Source organism: Arachis hypogaea, chromosome 2, assembly GCF_003086295.3.
Source record: "Arachis hypogaea cultivar Tifrunner chromosome 2, arahy.Tifrunner.gnm2.J5K5, whole genome shotgun sequence".
Taxonomy (NCBI): Eukaryota; Viridiplantae; Streptophyta; class Magnoliopsida; order Fabales; family Fabaceae; genus Arachis; species Arachis hypogaea.
In genome coordinates, this window is record NC_092037.1 from 35293864 (window position 1) to 35311557 (window position 17694).

General features: G+C 38.7%; 1 non-coding gene across 1 annotated transcript; it reads right to left on the reverse strand.

Moving 5' to 3' along the window:
- Positions 1–1631: 1631 nt before the first annotated feature.
- Positions 1632–1739, reverse strand: LOC112764156 (small nucleolar RNA R71). The gene has a single exon (XR_003183033.1). It is a non-coding gene; the product is annotated as a small nucleolar RNA R71 (small nucleolar RNA).
- Positions 1740–17694: the final 15955 nt, after the last annotated feature.

Below are 17694 nucleotides of genomic sequence, written 5' to 3' on the forward strand. Positions count from 1 at the left end.
CAATATTAATTTTCATTTTTCTTCTTCTATCTTTTCTCTTGATTTTACTAGAATGCTTTCAATCTTAATTCAATTGGTTAGTTATCTTGGAAAAGAAACTCTCCATAATTGGATCTCTTCGGAACCTTGGAAGAGGAATGAAGAGATCATGCTAGAATTGCTTTCTCATGCTGGACCAATTTGGGTTGGGATGGATATGTGACTATAATCCCCTCAATACTTGAATTGGGAAATGTATGTGGTATAATCAGTGACCATACTTCATCTCTTCTCATGAGCAATTGACCAAGGAATTGGCTATTGACCAAGATTTAAGAGATTGAATTACCAAGGAATTGGGATTCAATCACTTAAGATTGCCAAGGAGATCAATGAATGCATTGATTGAGGAAGAGATGAGAATGAACTTGATCCGGAGAATTGCAACATCTCCTAAACCCAATGATTCCCCTATTTCTGATCTTACCCATTCTCTTTAGTTTCTGTCATTTACTTTTATGAGCACTACCCCAATTCCCCATTTAAGATTCTGCACTTAAATTTCTGCTATTTACTTTCTAGTCATTTAAATTTCTGCATCTCAGTCTAAATTCTGTTTAGCTCAACTAGCATATTCTTCTAACTAAAGTTGCTTGACCAATCAATCCTTGTGGGATTCGACCTCACTCTATAGTGAGTTTTTACTTGACGATGATTCGGTATACTTGCCGAAGGAAAATTTGTTGAGAGACAAGTTTCCATGCATCAAGTTTATGGCGCCGTTGGCGGGGATTGATTTTGAATCAACAATGATTAAGCTAGAAGATTACTAGATTGAGCATTTTTTTCGTTATTCTTTTCTATATTCAGTAATTTACCTTAGTTTGTTTTTAATTTCTTCCTCATCCCCTATTCCCTCTCTAATTTCTGTTCTCCTTTCTTAGTTTATCATAATTCAGCTCACTAACCCACTAACTGTTTGATAAATTGCATCACTCACACTAACAATCATTCTAACAAAAATTGTCGTCACTATATCTCCCATTGTGCATTCTGGTTGTTGTATGACAGAGAGAAGAGAAAGAATCTCAACATCCTTTGATTCAGAGCTTGAGAGAACCCTTTGGAGACGAAAAAGGAAAGCAAGAGGAAAAAGAATTGTTGGTGCTGAGGAAGAGGAAGAGTATTTTGAACACAACATGGAAGAGAATTTGGAGAACAATCATGAAGAAGAAGCTCATAATCATGCCAGAGAAGGCCATGCAAACCGGGTTGGGCATGAAAGGAGGGTCTTAGGATCCTATATCAATCCTAATCCAGGAAACTATGGAAGCAGCATTCAGAAACCCACCATTCATGCCAACAATTTCGAGCTAAAACCTCAGCTCATCACTTTGGTGCAAAATAATTGCTCATTTGGAGGAGGTGCTCAAGAAGACCCTAACCAACACTTGACTACCTTCTTGAGGATTTGTGACACAGTGAAGACAAATGGAGTCCACCCAGATGTCTATAGGTTGCTCTTGTTCCCCTTTTCACTCAGGGACAAGGCAACAAAGTGGCTTGAATCCTTCCCAAAAGAAAGCCTGACAGACTGGGAGGAGGTAGTGAACAAGTTTTTAGCAAGATTTTATCCTCCTCAAAAGATTAACAGGCTAGGAACTGAGGTGCAGACTTTCAGGCAGCAAGATGGTGAGACACTTTATGAAGCATGGGAGAGATTCAAAGACTTGACAAGGAGATGCCCACCAGAGATGTTTAATGAGTGGGTTCAACTCCACATCTTCTATGAAGGTCTTTCCTATGAGTCAAAAAAGGTTGTAGATCATTCATCAGGAGGTTCTTTAAACAAGAAGAAAACTGTTGAAGAAGCCATAGATGTCATTGAAACAGTTGCTGAGAATGACTACTTCTATGCCTCTGAAAGAAGCAACACTAGAGGAGTAATGGAGCTGAACCACATGGATGCACTGTTAGCCCAAAGCAAGATGATCACCAAGCAGCTAGCAGATCTTACCAAGAAGGTGGAAGAGAACCAAGTTGCAGCAGCCATCACCTCATCACCAACTCATGAAGGAGTAAACATAGGAGAAGAAGGTGACTGGGAGCAAGCCAACTATGTGGGAAATTCACCTAGACAAGTCCATGATCCATACTCCAAAACATACAATTCTGGATGGAGAAATCACCCCAACTTCGGATGGGGAAACCAACAAGACCAAGGACAAGATCTGAGACGTTCCAACTTCAACTCCAACAACAATGCCACTCACCAAAACACCTCTCAGAGATATTACCAACATCCATCTAGCCAACCTTCTCAATCACCTAATCTTAACCCACCATCATCCACAGATGATAGGCTTTCAAAGATTGAGGCTCTACTTGAAAACATGTGCAGAGAAGTCCAAGATAACAAGGTGTTTAAGGAAGAGGTGCGAGCCAACATCAAGAATCAAGGAGAAAACATCAAGAGTTTGGAGTCCCAAGTAGGCTATCTATCTCAACAAATTCCCAAACCCACTGATGGATTCCCCAGTGATACAGAGAAAAATCCAAGAGGAGAACCAAAGAAAGTGAGATGGGAAGACTGCAAAATGATAACCACAAGTGATGAGGGAAGTATGAATAGAGTAGAACACCCCAAAAATCACCAACAGGAAAGCCAAGAGGAAGGAAGCTGTGCAACTCCACTCACATCCATGGAAGAGCCAAAGAAAAAGGATGCATTGAACCCATATGCACCTTTCCCCCACAGGCTTAAAGGTGGTGTAGCAGGGAGGATGTACTCAAGGTTTCTTGATATGTTTGCATCTTTAGATGTAAATATACCCTTCATTAAAGCCCTCCAACAGATGCCCTTCTACATCAAGTATATAAAGGAGCTACTAGCCAGAAAAAGTCCATTGAAGGGTGGACAAACAATCAAGATGAACAGAGATTGTAGTGCTCTCATTCAACCAGGACCACCCACAAAGAAGGAGGATCCAGGAAGCTTCCACATTCCTTGTGCCATAGGAGAAACAATGATTGACAAAGGACTTTGTGACTTGGGAGCAAACATCAACTTAATGCCTCTCTCTCTCATGAAGAAGCTCCAAATCAATGAACTAACTCCTACTGATGTGATTATCAGATTGGCGGATAAAACCCAAAAACAAACAGTAGGAATAGTTGAAAATGTGATGGTAAAGGTTGGGAGCTACTATCTTCCCACAAATTTTGTTGTTTTGGAAATGGATGAGAATCCTATCTACCCCATCATTCTGGGAAGACCCTTCCTAGCCACAGCTAGAGCACTCATAGATGTAGAACGAGGAGAGTTAGTGCTGAGAATACATGATGAGCAGCTCACTTTCAATGTTTACGACCTCTCACGAGGAGCAGATCACAAAGACAATAAGATGATAGAAGAGCCAAATAATGAAGCACAAACAACACAATTGGAAGCCCCATTGGTTGAGAAGCCACATAGTCAGGAAAAACCATGTTCAAAGGTGATCCAAGAGGAACCAGACCCACCAGAGTCATGCAAGATCAATAACAAGATTCTCCTGGAGAAAGAATCCATAGAAAACAAGAAAACATCAATAGAAACAAGGAAAAGAATTCCAAAGGGATGGAGAAATAAGAAAATTCCTACAGACAATTTCTCACCAGGTGATAAAGTTATTTCTCACCTACTCACTATTCCATCTCAGCTACCTCCTGTGTATACTATCAATAAAATCTTATCCTTAGAGCATCTGGAACTCGTCAACAAAGCTAACGGATATAGATTCACTGCAAGAGGAGAGGACTTCAAGCACTATCAACCACCTTGACAAAGAACCAAACATCAAGCTAGTGACGCTAAAGAAGCACTTCATGGGAGGCAACCCATGATTCTATAATTCTTTCTTTCTTAAATTTCTAATAAGAGCAACAGAACAATTTCATTCCAACTTTGACAACTAATATAAAGTTCCTCCACATGCACGTATAGCACATGATAAGTTTGGTGTTCAAACACATCAATTGAGGTTTGAACACACTTTATGAGAAAGATTTATGTCCCAAACTTGTTGTACCATAGGATCACAAACAAGTTTGGTGTGCTGACGTGCATGCTTGAGAAGCTTAATTTGAATTTTCCCACCAATTTCACAACTAATTTTCACATTCTCTCTTTGCCATATATAGGGAATCAAAAAGGACATTGATGGTACTTGATAGGACAAGAGGTTCAGCCACTACACCAAGAGAATCTCACACTTGTCCTCATAGGAAATGTCCTTGGAAGTGTTGCCATGCAACCTTGGGAATGGATGGCTTTGGAAGCCAAAGCAAGACCCCCATAAAGGAGATGATCCTTGTGCTCCTTCAATCCTAAAACCCCAACCGTCCACTATCAAACATCATCATCAATCCACACCCTTCAATCAATTGCCATTTTCCTATTTAAAACCTTTTTCACACAACCTCTCCATGCACACGTATACTCACCACTCCCATTCTCTCCTTTCGGTTCTACACACACTACACACATCACTCCTCACCAAAGCTTCACATACACCCTCATAGCCGTCTTGAGAATAACCAACATAGCAATTATCTTACATGGCATCATCAAGCTCCAAGAGACAAAAAGGGAAGGGACCCATAGAACATCCTCCTTTTGATGAAGTGCGGTTTAGAACATTTCATCATGCACTTCAATATGGGTGGATGGCTGACAAAGAAATCATTTATGAACTGGGCTTCCAAGTTACAAAAACCGAGTGTCCGGAGATCATAGAGAAGGTGGAGCAACGTCGTTGGGAGCTCCTTACCGATCTGATCACAAGAGTGAATGCAACTCTAGTAAGAGAGTTCTATGCAAATGCAGTTAGGCAAGACAAGGCGGATGACTCATACACAAGTTTTGTGAGAAGGGTCATAGTGGATTTTAGTCCTATGACTATCATGAGAGTGCTGAAGTTGAGAAGCATCCCTTTTGAAGAGGAGAGCTATCACTCAAAGATGGACAAGCCTCCCAATTATGACCAGATTATACAAGATATATGTGTGCCAGGAGCCGATTGGGAAAGAGGTCCCAAGGGAAAACCAAAATTTATAAAAAGAGGAGATCTCCTTCCAGAGGCTAAAGGTTAGTTCGAAATTGTAAGGAGATCCATCCTCCCAGCCGGAAACAACTCAGAGGTAAATCTCAAGAGAGCAACGATGTTACAATGTATAATGAAAGGAGGAGAGATTAAGGTTCATGAAATCATATCCCAAGGCATTCGAAAGTTTGCTGAGAAAAGTGATTCGGGAGGAAAGTTGGGTTATCCCAGTACCATTTTTCTTCTTTGCAGACTGGCCAGGGTGATATTCGAGGATGCAAACCCCATGTGGGTAACGGTTGGTCTTCCAATCACTTACCGTCGGATGCATGCAGCTGCAGCGCCACTACCTCCACGGAGGAGATGAAAGAGGCCAACCCTTCAAACTGAAGAAGAACAACCTCCACAAGAGCAACCCCCAGCCACCTTAAGCATGCACCAACTGCAAGAGGCTATTGATTCTTTATCTAGGCAATGCATGGAAAACCAAGAGGCGCAAAGGGAGCTCCAAATACAATCAAGGGATCGCCATGAAGAGTCACTCTCCAGATGGATGAATCAACAAGGGGAATGGCAAAAACAACTGATGGATCAGCAATTGGAGCAAGGAAGACAATGGAGTGAATCCTTCCACAATTTGAATCAGAAACATGATCAACAGCAAGAAGCCATCCAAAGGTTAATCAACATCCAAGCACACCAAGGAGTCCACATTCATGAGATGCATAGGAAACAAAGAGAACAAGCAGATCTTCTCGATGAACTTAAAACATTCTCGGAAGGAGTCTACATGAGTGAGACTGGATACCATGTAAACACCCAAGCCAGGCTTGGATATCTAGTCAGACAATTGCCTAATTTGCATCCAGGAATCACAAAATATGAGGATGTAAAGGATCAATTAGCACGAGTGGAGCGTGAAAGGGTTGAACAAAGTCATGAATCAGTTAGGAAGGCAACTAGAGGATTGGAAATTAGCTAGAGCAAATCGGATGAGAGGAAGCACAAGTAATCAAGGAGAATCCCAAGGGAGCAGAAGAGAATGAGCAGACCAACAAGTGAAAGGTGGTGAAGTTCCTTCTTAGTTACCTTCTTTTTCAAAGCTTTAAATAAGGAAAATCATGTATGAAATAGAACATGCTTCCATGGTAGCTTAGGATTTTCAATTCTGTCTTTAATTCTTCATTGCTTAGGTCTATGTTATTGAGCCTAATGTCTTGAATGCTCACTGTCATCTTGCCTACTTGTATGCTTGTCTCTTTAAGTAAATCAAAAAGAAAATGTTATGCAAAGAACAATAACGGAATCATTTTGTGAAGTGCATTCTAAGTGTTTGTGGTAGGATGATTAGTAAGCTAAGTTGGTTCACCAAGAAAGGAAAGAAAGCAACTATCCATCTTAAGTCATAAATTTGAGACACATTCCTTGAGGCTAGCTAAATAATAAGATCCCAACAAGTAAAGAAAAAGAGTAGAACAAGTGGAAATAAGAAAGGGAACACAAAAAGGAACAATGCTAGGCACCAAGGGTTGTGAAACTGAGGCATGTGTCTGTGGTGTTTATGTACAAGGGATCTACTTGGATGAATAAACTCCTAGGGGTGCCTTATCACTTGGTAACTTGGATTAACTAACCCGGGATTATCAGCTGAAAGTCCACTATCAAGAGTAACCCTTGTTACAGAGCACTTAGTAACCCAAAGAGGTGCTGGACACCAAGGTCTCAAGAAAGAAAGAATAACAAACCATGTGCCTGTGGTGTGTATGTATGAGGGAAAGAGACTTGAGGGAGTAAGTCCTTAGGGGTGTCTTAACACCTAGCACCTTAAAACCAACTGGTTTGGGAGTGTTGGCTGAAAGCTTATCATAAAAAGTCGCCCTCTTACAGAGCACTTAGCCAAAAGAAAAATGTAATAAGCTTAAAGAGAAGGATCAATAAGAAAGAAACCTCAAGGGATGCAATCAAGAGAGTGACTAGGGATGTGATAAAGGCTTGAAACCTAAAAGGAAAGAACCTAAGTTGCTATGCATGAAACTCCATGAACCATGAATGCTATTCCCATCTTTTCTTCTTGTTCTTTTATTTCATTTTGCTTATGCTTCAGTACTTGCTTAGGGACAAACAAGCTTTAAGTTTGGTGTTATGATGCCAGGGCATCTAGGCCAGTTTCACTGACCTTTTCTTTACTGTTTTAGGGTAGTTTCATGCATTTTTCCTAGTAAACAAGGCAAGTTTTGGGTGAAAATACACTTACACCTTCATTCAAGCAACTATTGTGATTTTTGCATGATTTCATGAGATTTTTGCTAGAATTACATGATATTTTAGTGATGCATGATCTCATGATTTTGGCTAGAGCTTTGATGAACTTTAATTGCTTGATTTCAGAACAAATGAAGCATGGAAGAATCACGTTAGCATTCACGTTAACTTAGTTAACGTGACTACTAACGTGGGGTGGCAATTGACTTGCAACGTTAATGAGAAAAGTGATCAACAATAACGCCTGCGAAGCCATTTCATAGCCTACGTTAAGAGCCACGTTAACTAAGTTAACGTGATACTTAACGTAGGAGGAAAGGAGGACTCCACGTTAATGAGAAACGTGAACTTCAATAACGTTTCTTCTCAACGTTAGTGGTAAAAGTGAACACCACTAACGTTGGAAAACTAGGCAATGCCCCACGTTAAGAGTCACGTTAACTAAGTTAACGTGAACTCTAACGTGGATAAGGATCGACAATTCCAACGTTAGTGACACTCACTTTTGTCACTAACGTTGAATCATTTTCATTGCCTACGTTAACTCTCACGTTAAGATTGTTAACGTGAAAGTTAACGTGGAGTGGGGTTCAAGGAGCCAACGTTAGTGACACTCACTTTTGTCACTAACGTTGGAAGATGGCTTCATTACTACGTTAAGAGCCACGTTAACTTAGTTAACGTGGACTCTAATGTAGGGGATTAAGGAAAATGGAGCGTTAGTGACAAAGGTGAGTGTCACTAACGTTCTCGAAGGTGATAGGTGCCCACGTTAAGAGCTACGTTAGCTAAGCTAACGTAAGACCTAACGTGGGAGGAAAAGGGCAAGCAACGTTAATGGGAAAAGTGATTCCCATTAACGTTTGCAAAAAGGGGCACAAGCCAACGTTAATGGGAAAAGTGAGTCCCATTAACGTTGGCCAAAAATTGAGAAGGAACGTTAGAAGTCACGTTAAGACTTCTAACGTAGAGAATAACGTGGGCATATGAGGGTGGAACGTTAGTGGAAAAGATGAATGCCACTAACGTTCTCGCACCCAGAAATGTATTCCACGATTAATCTCACTAAGTGCCTGAGCCTAATTCATATTTCTCTGCAAGCTGGGCCCACTAAAGATGAGAATCGCTTCAACTCAAGGTCCAAAGCCCACATCCAAGACTTGAAGAACTCACTAGAAGATCATGAAGAGTAGTATATATATAGGAGTAGTTTTGAACTAGTACATGACTTTTTGGCATTTTGGAGAACTACTCTCCGCATATTTACTTTTCTGTACTTCTATCATGGATTCCTCTTTTCTGGCATTTTTTATTCCTAGAGCTATGAACAACTAAACCCCTTTCATTGGGTTAGGGAGCTCTGCTGTAATTTGATGAATCAATATTAATTTTCATTTTTCTTCTTCTATCTTTTCTCTTGATTTTACTAGAAAGCTTTCGATCTTAATTCAATTGGTTAGTTATCTTGGAAAAGAAACTCTCCACAATTGGATCTCTTCGGAACCTTGGAAGAGGAATGAAGATATCATGCTAGAATTGCTTTCTCATGCTGGACCAATTTGGGTTGGGATGGATATGTGACTTTAATCCCCTCAATACTTGAATTGGGAAATGTATGTGGTATAATCAGTGACCATACTTCATCTCTTCTCATGAGCAATTGACCAATGAATTGGCTATTGACCAAGATTTGAGAGATTGAATTACCAAGGAATTGGGATTCAATCACTTAAGATTGCCAAGGAGATCAATGAATGCATTGATTGAGGAAGAGATGAGAATGAACTTGATCCGGAGAATTGCAACATCTCCTAAACCCAATGATTCCCCCATTTCTGATCTTACCCATTCTCTTTAGTTTCTGTCATTTACTTTTATGAGCACTACCCCAATTCCCCATTTAAGATTCTGCACTTAAATTTCTGCTATTTACTTTCTAGTCATTTAAATTTCTGCATCTCAATCTAAATTCTGTTTAGCTCAACTAGCATATTCTTCTAACTAAAGTTGCTTGACCAATCAATCCTTGTGGGATTCGACCTCACTCTATAGTGAGTTTTTACTTGACGATAATTCGGTATACTTGCCGAACGAAAATTTGTTGAGAGACAAGTTTCCATGCTTCAGTTTTGTTTGTTTTTTAATTTTTATTGAACCTAGAATCATGCATAGCATTCATATTAAGCATTGCACTCTGCATACTGCATAATCATAAAAAAAATAAAAAAAACATGCATGCGATGCGTCCGCGTCACTAGTGCGTTGGGAAGAAAAGAATTGAACAGAGAGTCACACGAGAGCGTGGCTGGAGGCGCGCCTTTAGCATACTTTGACCCCACGCGGCCGCGTCATGTGAAACTATGGCCTCCCACGCGGCTGCGTGCCATGGAAATCGACGTCAAAAAGGTGCATGGCCGAAAGTTGTGCTGGAATTGGGCTGGACTCGTACTAGAAGCCCAAGCCCTCCCACGCAAACGTGTGCCCCACGCGGCCGCGTCGTCTTTCAAAAATGGCCATCCACGTGATAGCGTCACCCACGCGACCGCGTCAGCCAGATTTTTTGGCAAAATAAGATTTTGAACAGAAAGTTGCACGAGCGCGCGGCTGCCCTCGCGCCTGTAGCATGAATTCACTCACGCGACCGCGTGCCCCACGCGACCGCATGCCCCACGCGGCCGCGTCACTTGACAATAGCACCAACCGCGCGAACGCGTCACTCACGCGTTCGCGTCGCCTGCGCCGCACAGCTTATCCCGATCTGCCAAGATATCTTCTCTTTTCTCCCCCAAATCTAAATCTTTTCTTTCCCTTCTTATTTCTTTCTTCCTTCTTTTCTTTTTCTTCTTTTTTCTTTTAATTGGTGTTGGAAATTTATTTGGGTCACTATTCCCCATATTTTGCTTATGGATTATTTGGGATTTGTTTAAACAATTATATATTATTATAAGGGTGCTTGCATGTTCTAATTAATATTTTCCACACCTTATTTAACATGCATGCTATGTGTTTGTGAAAACACCCATATGGCATTTTGCACTATTTTTAGATTTCTTTTAAATCTACTACTCTAAATGCCTGTTTTTCACATAACCCCTTCTCTATTTTATTATTTAAATATAATTGTTTTTCCAAACATATTATTAGTTTGGAAGACTTGGTAATCCAACTTGGACATTGAATGCTTGATCTATGCTACTCATGCCTTTTCCAGCATGCCAATAAACATCTTGCATTTATCTGTCATCACATGCACTTACTATATTTCCATTGATGACTTTTCACATGTAGTCATGACCATGTGTCAACATCATTCTTCTTTACTGTGCATTGATTACCACCTTTCCCGTTCTCTTCCTTGCTGGATCCCCTAGCTTTGCTTGTTACTTTCCTTTTTCCCTTTTCAGGATGGCCACTAAGAAGGGTAAACAGAGAAAGCTACTCCCAAACCACCGGCAAGGACAGGAACACAAAAGAGCACTAGCTGAGGAACTACAACCCCCCATCCACCTGCATATCTCAGCATGCACTGAGGACGGTGCAATCTTTAAGTGTGGGGAGGTCGATACCGATCTCCACGGGTTAGTTAGTCCCTTCTCAACACCAATGTTTTATTTTATTTTCCTTGTTCATTGTTGCATTTGCATGATTGATTGCATATTTTACCACTTGGTTAAAGTAATATTTTCATTTTCAAGAAATTTTTATAGTATTTCACTAATTTGAATAAAACTTTTTGAAAAACTTGTTTGAAGAAATATTATTGGAACATAGTCTAGAGCTCGAACACATAAAACCTGTGAGATTTTTTAGCCTATTTGAATTGGTTGCATTTTATCAACCAATTTTTTATTTTTGGTGTGTGTTTTTCTCTCTAAAATTGTGATCTTTGCCTTGTTTAATTCTATATTTCCATTATTTGATGTATGCATGCACTTATATGATTGAGGCCTTGTTTCACTGAGCTTACATATCCTTATGGCCTTACCTTTTATCATCCTTTGCAAACCCATGTTGAGCCTATTTTACCCCTTGTTCTTTACTTTAGCTCATCACTAACTCTAAGCGGAAAACAATAATGTCCCTAATTTGAATCTTTGATTAGCTTAGACTAGTGAGAATGCGCATGAATTAAGTGTGGGGAAAAGTGGGTTCGGAAATGCTTGGTTTGGGAATTGAGTATGTTAGACTTTGTGTGAAAATATGAAAAATGTTAAGAACATGTTTATGCATTCAAAACCTTAATCATATGCATTGAGAAGAATAAAAAAAAAGCAAGTAATAAAAGGGGACAAAATGCCCCAAAATAAATAAGTGAAATCAATGCATATGAGCTGTACTCAAAACTTGGAATGCATAAATATGTAGTAAACACAGTTGATGGGAAGTTAGATTTTGTATTTTAATTAAATGGATTGTCTTAAGTTAGGTGGAAAGTTTATGTTAATTAAGGATTCAAATTTAGTCCACTTGGCCAAATACAATCCTACCTTGACCCTAACCCCATTACAACCCTTAAAAGACCTCTTGATTTGTGTATTGGTGCATTAAATTTTTGTTGAATGTTAGATGAAGAGTAAGCTAGAGAAAGCAAGATTAGTAGAGAATTGAGAGAATTGACCCTAGATACTTGAGAGTTAGAATGATATACACTACTAGTAAGGGTTCAGTGCTTAATTCTATGTTCCCTGCTTTTATGAGCTATCTTCTTCTTGCAAGTTATTTATATTGTATTTTGTGATTTGAATTAGTAAAATCCAGTTCATATTTATTCTTGAAAGATTTATTTACTTTTTCACTAAGTAGGTAGAATCATTTTAGCATGTAGTTGCATTCACATTCATAGGTTGCATTGCATGAGTCTTGCCTTTCCCTACTCATTTATTTGGTCTCCTTGAGTTTAGCATGAGGACATGCTAATGTTTAAGTGTGGGGAGGTTGATAAACCACTATTTTATGGTTTACAATGTGTTTAATTGTGTGGTTTTATCATGGTCTTTACCCACTTATTCATATAATTAGCATGTATTTATATTTCCTTCCTAAAATTATTACATGATTGAAAACATGCTTCTTTGGTCTTAATTTAGCTACTCTTAATCCTCTCTTATTACCATTCGATGTCTTGATCTGTGTGTTAAGTGTTTCAGGCTTCATAGGGCAGGAATGGCTTAGAGAATGAAGAAGAAGTATGCAAAGATGGAAGGAATACAAGGAATTGAGGAGATGACCAGCGAAAAGTCACGCGGTTGCATGGCTCACGCGACCGCGTGAAATAGAAGAAACCAGAGTGACGCAATCGCATGGCTCACGCGACCGCGCGGATTGGAAAAGCACAAGTGACGCGGAAGCGTGGACAACGCGAACGCGTGGCAGGGAAAAAACGCGAATGATGCGTCCGCATGGATGATGCGATCGCGTGACGAGCGCGATCTGCAGAATTACAAAAGTCGCTGGCAGAGATTCTGGGCCGCATTTCAACCCAGTTTTTGTCCCAGAAACACAGATTAAAGTCAGGAAACTTGTAGAGACTCATCATGCTATTCATAATTCTCTTTTTATTATTTTAGATGTAGTTTTCAGAGAGAGATTCTCTCCTCTCTTTTAGGATTAGGATTTAGGACTTCTCTTAGTTTTAGGAGTGACTCTCAATCCTAGGTTCAATGTTCTTTGTATTTATTTATTTTCAATGTTCCATGTTTGGATTGATTTTCTTAATTAATGTTATTTGAGGTATTTCAGTTTATGATTGTTTTATTTATGAATGCTTTTTATTTAATTTAGATAGTTTCCCTTTTGGCTTTGGTTAAATAATTGGTGGCTCTAGAGTTATCAAACTCATTGTTGATTGAAAATTGGATTTCTTCATTTCATTAATTCATATTCCAATAACTCTAGCCTTTCCCAAGGAAAGACTAGGACTTGAGGATTCGAATTAATTCATCCACTTAACTTACCTTCATAGTTAAAGGTTAACAAGGTGGGAGAAAAATCCAATTCTCATCACAATTGATAAGGATAACTAGGATAGGACTTCCATTTCTTATACCTTGCCAAAGGTTTATTTTACAGTTATTATTATTTTATCTTACTTGTCATTCAACTAACCTTTTACCTTAATCCAAAACCCCAAAACACACTTTTTCATAACCAATAATAAGAACATACCTCCCTGCAATTCCTTGAGAAGACGACCCGAGGTTCAAATACTTGGTTATCAATTTTAAAGGGGTTTGTTACTTGTGACAACCAAAACTTTTGTACGAAGGGATTTCTGTTAGTTTAGAAGCTATATCTACAACGCGAATATTTTTATAAATTCTTTACTAGAAAAAATCCTAACGTCAATGATCATACATCGTCTTAGAGCATATCACTGGTACTTTATTGAGTGGCCGCATAACAGTAGCATCGTACGGAGGACTTAGGTTAAAGTTCGTAGATAAACGTGGCATAGATGTCGACTGGTCCCACAGTATATACATATAAATAGATAACGAAGTTCACTCTAGACTCAGAAGACACCCAGAGCAAAACCCTTTTGCAGAATGATCATCAGTGGACTACGGAAGGATGCCCTTGCTTTCATCTAGAGGGGGAAGGGAGAGAGAATGAGTTAGAACTGGGGAGTTCTTAGTAGGGTCGGGGTTATTAGTTAAGTTCATTAATTTCGTATTATTTAGCAAGCAAATAGTAGAATACAGAAAATAGTAAATAGAAGATACAGATAAATAGGGAAGATAGAGAAAACAGATAGCATAACACAAACAGAAGAATACAAGAAAATAACAAAAACACAGAGACACACAAGGAAAGCATACATTCATACAACAATCATAACAGAGGAAATGCACAACCAAGTATGATGCATGTCTAGCCCTAGTGCAGGTAATGAGCTCATCTGTCGGTTTCTACCCGCTCCCGACGTAACCCGAAGCAGCTGAAACGGGTATGGCTTTCCACTTGGCTATACCCCCTGTGTACAGGAAATAACCCCTCTGCCACCACAGGGTCCACTGCACGCAGGAAATAACACATCTGCCATTGCAGGGATGTATGCCAACACACCTTTTGTATACAGGAAATAACCCCTCTGCCACTACAGAAATGGAACAGGTGGTCACGGTACTTCTGTAGCAGGAAATAACCCCTCTGCCTTACAGAATTAAAATATGGATCTGTACCGCAGGAAAGCGTTCTCAGTGGTCGCACCACCATCTATCTGACTGCCTCAATACAGCAGATGAACAAACAAATAACTCTAGAGTTGCCTTAATGCAACAAATAAACAAACAAGCACCTCTTAGGTTGCTTCAAGCAACAAATGACCCTTCAACAGGTCCTCTACTTTTTATCATACTACTCTTTTCTCTTTGTCTCTTTACTCTGCTCTGATTACTCTCTTCTCTATATCTCTTTACCTTTTCTGATTTCTCTGTTTAACGTATGTATTTAAAGCTTATGTAAATTTCGGTATGAATAGTTAGTCTGTCCCAAGTATAGGTTCATTAAGTCTATACTGAAACAGTTTAACTTTTCATATAATACCTAACCCTAGTCGCAACTCAAGGACTAACTATGTTGCCCTAGTTCGTTCACTAATTTCTGTCTGTTTTTCTGTCATTAAAACTTTACAGACTTTTCTTTGGTTTTTATCTTTTCTTTAACTTCTTATCTTTCCTTTATCTTTGCCTCACTATCATGTTATTACCACTCCCTAGGTGTTTTATGAAGGTAATTTATGAGATTCTGCGCTTAAAGTTGTCTTTCTAAAACTTTTACAAAAACCTGCCTTTTCCGCATTATTTTATTATTTTTATTAAAATATTATTTTTAATTAAATATTATTATTTAATATTTTATCATTATTTATTATTTTATCATTAAATTTTTCAAAATTACCCCCACTTTAACTTTTAACCTTTAAGATTTATTTTTTACCATCCATAACTTTTAATATTTCTACTTTAACCACCCTAACTTTTAGAAATTACAAAATAACCCCTCAAACACCAAAATAATTACAACCTTGCCCTTTTTAAGATCTAAAAGGTTTTCTTCAATGTTCTTCATCACACTCAAAGTGTTCTTCGTGTTCTTCGTAAATTCTTCAGATTCTTTCTCTGTTTTTACCCGTTTTTCAATCTTTTCAGCAACCAATTTTTACCATAATTCAAAATAAATTCCCAGCCACTAAAACCCCATCTTTTCCACATGATTTTAACACAAATTGAACCCCGATTTAAGGCCTAGGGTTTCATTTTTCAGCAGCCATGAAGAACACAAATTCAAAGTTGAATATCATCAAATTTCATCAAATTTTCACCAAAATTTCAACAAGAATCACTCATATAAACAATCAATTTCAAGCATAACCAAATCATATAATAATCACATAACTCAAACCCAATCAATCAAGATTAATTTTATCAAACCGTACCTGGTTTTGCTGCTCCTGATTTGGTTATGTCCTTAGGTGGTCCTTAAGCACTTTTTCCTCCTAAATCACATCAAGAACAACTTTAAATCCAAAAACCTTCAACTGCCAAATCTCTCTCAGCACGTTAGGAAGGGATATCTCACCTTAGACTTACTGAAAATTAACGTTTCTTGGCTCTCAAGTCAAGTTAAGCATGATTTCTAAGGAAGAACATCAAGAAAATACATGTTTAAGCATGTTTCCTTGAAAACCAAATTGAAAGGGGAAAGGAACAGCCATCTCACCTTATTTCCATCCTTGATAAGTTACATGGTTATGTGGAGGAAGAAGAGAGGATCATTTTGGTGAAATCGGAGTTTTGATTTGAGTTTTAGGTCAGAAGAAATCAAGCTTTGAAGATTTGGAACTAAGAACTTTTCTCTCTTTTTCTCTCTTCCTATTTTCGGCCAAAAAGTGAAAATAAGCCAGCCTTGGGTGTTTTTGGAGTGTAGGGTGAGTTGTGATTGGTTGGCTTGGAGGTGGATTAAGATAATATTAAAATATCTCAAGTGTATAACTACTAAAACTAGATGTATCGGAACACTTGTAAAAATATCTTTAAAAATTATTTTCTGAGCTACTAGCATAAATGACACTAGTAACATATTTATTATGAGAATAAAACATGTATAATGAGGCCTTAGCATTGCTAGAGTCATCAGAGAGTGCTGGTGCTAAGCTGCACCAGTAAACTATGAACCCGGTTAAACCGATTTTCTATTTTTAACTAAAACAGACAGGTAACCTTATAATATCATTCAAGTAGCTTTTAATACTAATATAATGATAATATTATCCTATTATCTCTCTTCTCTCATGAATCGGGTCCAGTTTGTCAAACTGAGACTATTTACGGAAAGCATAATCAAAACTCCTAACCGATACGGTTCAAAAACTAGGTTCTTCGTGATTTCATTATCGAGCTTGCCTCAAAAAGGTTCTAGCTTGAAGATGACATAATGACAATGAGGATTGAGGTACTTGATGATATATCAGAGGTTCTCCCCTTACTGATCTTCCGGAGGATTCCGTGCCTTCAGAAAAGATCTCGCATACTCGAAAATCATGGTTGTTACAAAAGTGAATTTTTGAAATGTATTGAGTGGTATAACGGGCCTAATTCTGAGAAGGACAATGAACTGATGAAATGAAAGTTAATGATAATATATGAAAGACTGGGGTTAATGAACTTGCGATATATGAGAAGTGATCGCTGAACTGAATACATATTATGATATGTTATGATTGGTAATTTGCTTTGCGCCTGGCGAGGACGATTGATATATCTCGCTTTCTCGAGGTTACAGCGCCGGCGTAAGGATGGTTGGTTAATTCCGCTTACGTTGAGATGTGGGGTCTGAGGCAGTCACCCGCCCTCATTGATGAGTCCATATTTGATGATAATTTTTTGCTTGAATTGGATGGATTTCATCACATAAACTCACACTTATTCACCAAAATAGCATACTTTTGTGTTTCATCATATAAAGTCATACTTATTCACCAAAATAGCAATTTAATCCCACTTTTATTCCATTCGATGCCGTCATATGTTTGTTGAGTGATTTCAGGTCCTATAGGCAAGAATGGTTTGGTAGAAGTGGAAGAAAGCATGCAAAAAGGAAAAAAACATGAAGAAAACAAAGGAGAAAAGTATTTCAGAGTGTGCCCACACACACTTTCTGTCCCCACGCACAAGGGTCAAAATCACCAGTCCCACGCACAATACAGAAATCAGCAAGTGTGCCTATGAACAACCCTGTGCGTACGTACAGGTGAAAAATCAGCAAGTGTGCGTACGCACAAGTCCCTGCATGTGACTTCAATAAAAAGACACATGGCTCGCGATTTTGAAACTTGTCTAGCCCAATTTTGGAAGGTTTAATGCTGATT